At 36.1% G+C, this 3,779-nt stretch overlaps 1 long non-coding RNA gene across 1 annotated transcript; it reads left to right on the top strand.

Moving 5' to 3' along the window:
- Positions 1-707: 707 nt before the first annotated feature.
- Positions 708-3,410, top strand: LOC146906989 (uncharacterized). The gene is made up of 2 exons (XR_015019408.1): positions 708-2,163; positions 3,008-3,410. It is a non-coding gene; the product is annotated as an uncharacterized LOC146906989 (long non-coding RNA).
- Positions 3,411-3,779: the final 369 nt, after the last annotated feature.

The following is a 3,779-nucleotide window of genomic DNA, read 5'->3' as shown; positions in this document are numbered from 1 at the left end:
TGAATATCAAAGATATATGTGAGTAGCAAGAAAACTTGCATACTTTTTAACCCGTGCGTTGAGGAAACTTGAGTGGTTCAAATCATCCATTAGATATAATTAAATTAAGAAATTGAAAGAAAGACACAAAAGTAAAATCCTCAAAATTGCATAGTTTTTTTTCTTTTAATTTTATCAAGGAGGAAGTAAACTCAAACCATGTATTGTCAATTGCTAAATACACCAAACAAAACATCAACAACAACCCAATATAAAATTCCTCTTTCATAGTACACTATATTTCCAATTGTAACAACATATTTTTAATTCTCAAACACATGAAACAAAACGTAGAAGATGAACACCAAACATGTGTGATTCTTCTTGCAAAAGACACTATATATAATGAAATATGCAGGCCACTATTTATGCCACTCAGAATGTATGTTTGTTGGAATTTTATAAGTCAAGGAATTTCAATCAACCATAACAGCCTAGTAAAATCTCACGTTAAAACAATTTAGTGGAGGAGTACTATACTAATAATGAATTAAAAGAGATAGAATAAGTAGTGGCTAATCAATTGGCCAAAGGTATAGTTACAAAATTAAAAATTAATAGTGAACCGTCATAATATTCCTAAAGGCTTAGAAGCCCTTCAGAAAGGCTCTAAGACCTCCAGAAAGGCTCTAAAGACCTCTAGAAGGGCTCGGGCACCCTCCAGAAGGGCTCCCGAGCCTCTGGCGCGCCCATCTTAAGGCACCGCCCTTCTAAGCTTCCAGAAACCTCTAGAAACCGCCTAAAATACATAAATACCCATGTTGCTTGGGAACCAAGCAACCGAAACCCAAGCCCACAGCGGGCTATAAATACTACTCTTGGGAGCATTCTCAAGGGATCGGAATCATCAGTTAAAACCCTATCATACGATTCTTAACCCTAGAATCCCTTACCGTACTTTTTACAAGTACATTGGCGCCGTCTGTGGGAAAAGGTAAAACTAGCCTAGACCACACTCATAACCCTAAAAACTTCCCGGCAACCTCGGAAAGACGGTGGCCGGCGAAGACCAAATCACCATAGACATCAATTTTTCCATAGAAGAATCGGAGGACGAAAGCTGCCCTGAGGCGGTCAATTTTTTCCAATCGGTATCAACAAGCAAGTTCTCGCACTCAAGTTTGTTTTTTAATCGCCCAAATAATCCAGGTTATATCAAATTCAATTCCGTTCACTTTTTCCAATGATATTAGCGATACATAAGTCTCATGAAAATCGATCGCGATTATTAATTCTTTGTTAATTTTCATGTGGCTCTTCGACTTGTCTGAATGTTGTGTGGTCAGTAATTAAATATTAGTGGCTTACACATACACGCTGTTTTTATGTATGCACATGTCGATGTTAATTGATGCACATAGCATGTCATGTTAGCCTCATAGATCCATCATATTTTATGGATAAACTCACAAGCTTATCCATGATGCACTTATGGAATTTTAACAATCCTATATACACCATGTACGGTTCTTTGATCATATATTTTACTATATGTTTTTGGGACCAGTAAACTAACACTTCCGTTACATTAATATATTCTTTCTTTAATGTTTCCTACATGATTTTATGAAATAATCTAACTAGCTGTTTGTCCACACAAAGGTATATAGACTTATACTTTACTTTAATCCTGGATTTTAATATGCTTTTCCAATTTCCCGATTCCGCTGAATATAGATTATTTGACAAATATATTTAATTTGGAATATCAATTGTAAACATATAATTTTGTGAGGACTTCATGCTACAGACTATTGATTATGAAAGCTTCACTATGTTTCTTGTTTTGCTTTGTTTTCTGAACATGTCGTCCCCATTCAACAACCCCATCGTCAATGATGCCACCAAGAAACCGTATCAAACTCATCTTCGGAGGCATTGACAACCATGTGCACAGCTATTCATATGCCAATCTGTGCTTGAAGTATTGCTCGAGGGATGTATAGATGTGCTGCTGGAGTTTTTTAACAGTGGCTTTTGAAATTCGGTTGATCAGCACCCATCTCTGGTGATGCCTCTGGAATTGGAGAAATCTACAAAACAAGGCTAGCAGGCAATCGTAAACAGGGGAATTCTTCATAGCAAATTGCAATCCAAACACTAAGGGATGACCATATACCTGAGGTATTTCAAAATTAATAATTTATCCAATCAACAAATTGGCGCTTCGCATTTTTGGAAAAGCATTAGTTTTATGAGTTGACTGCCTCATTTAATCTGGAGTTATTTTTTGGTGCATATACATAATATATGGATTGTCAACTGACATGCTGTTATCCTTCACTAACACATTATTTTAGCGAAAATATTTATTCTGGTGGGCGAGTGAGTGTATGAGGAGCAAAAAATAAGATAACAAGAAGGGTAGTTAGTTCCAATTTAGTAGAAGATGGAAGAGTTATTTCAAGTTAGGGGAGTATAATATACATATTGGGCGAGTTAGGGGAAAGAAAAAAAAAGGACTTTAACGAAGAATTAGTCCCAAGTTCGGGCGAGAAAGAAGTAAGGGGATAGAGTTGAATAAAAGAATTAGTTTCGATTTAATAAGGAGAGTGTGTAAAAGTTAAAATATAAGCGAGTTAATTCAAATATAATAGGATCACGAAGAAGAGTAGAAGATAAGATATCAATCAAGCTAAGTCCAATTTAAGAGGAGAAGTATAAAAGAAGAAGGATGAAGTGGGCGAGTTACGTCAGATTTAGAAAAATAAGATATCGGGTGAGTTAGCTTCAAGTTAAGATAGAGTAAAGTACGCGCGTTCGTTCAAACATTAGTACCATTTTTTATAAACAAAGATCAAAAATACATGTGGAATTGGAAAGCTAAAATAGCGTGAATGAATTTCATGAAACACACATTAGCAACTTTATATTGATCCTTGATACACGCTATCACAATGAATTGGATTATTAGTACTGGTATACACATATGCTTGGGTTGTGCTTGTTTGTCAAAACGTCCTTGCAGGTTGTAAAATGAGAATTGCACAAATCCAACGCCCGGTGAAGTAACAGTTCAAAGTGATTCTGCTCCCGTATCCGCCAAACAATTTGAGATGTTCTGCGCTCGTGAAGGAATAGCAGTCAAAGAGAGACCGCCTAGGAGTGGGTTACGAAGACGCTTTCGTACACGAAAACACCTCGAGCATGGCAGAGCTTGACGCCGACAAAGAACATTGTGTTCGACGATAACCATAATAACCATGAATGCGTGAAAGCTTATTCTACTCATCCTTTTTTATGTTCGTAATTGTGTTTATGCTACATTGCTCCATGTTACTATTGTTTATTACTTAGAAGAATTCGGCCTTGTTATATAATCAGTTTAATTCAAGTTTGAAAATATGTATGATATCGGTAAAATCTTTTCATCTGTATCGTCTACCGTCAAGTAAGTAAAGTTGAATAGAAGTTAGTTTGGATTTAACATGGCCAAGTAAATTGGAGGAGGACAAAGAATAGTTAGTTCCAGTTGAATATAATTGCATATGATTAAAGACTCCTTTATTTATGATACTGATAACTTTGGAAGCGTGGAAGAATTATTATATTTCAGATAAATCAAGGATGGGATACTAACAAGACTGCCAAGGGCTAGATGAACGAAAGGAGAGAACTCGCCAAACAACGCGCCATGATTAAAAATGCAAGGAAGCGATCGTCCCACCATTAAGAGCATAAAGATGAAACACGAAGTTATTCTAACCTTTCTCAACCTTTGAGATTTGTTTTGCAGGTTT

The sequence above is a fragment of the Medicago sativa genome, chromosome 7 (genome assembly GCF_051527215.1).
Source record: "Medicago sativa cultivar Bolivia chromosome 7, Bolivia_mono, whole genome shotgun sequence".
Classification (NCBI taxonomy): Eukaryota; Viridiplantae; Streptophyta; class Magnoliopsida; order Fabales; family Fabaceae; genus Medicago; species Medicago sativa.
This window is presented reverse-complemented; position numbering and strand designations above follow the sequence as displayed.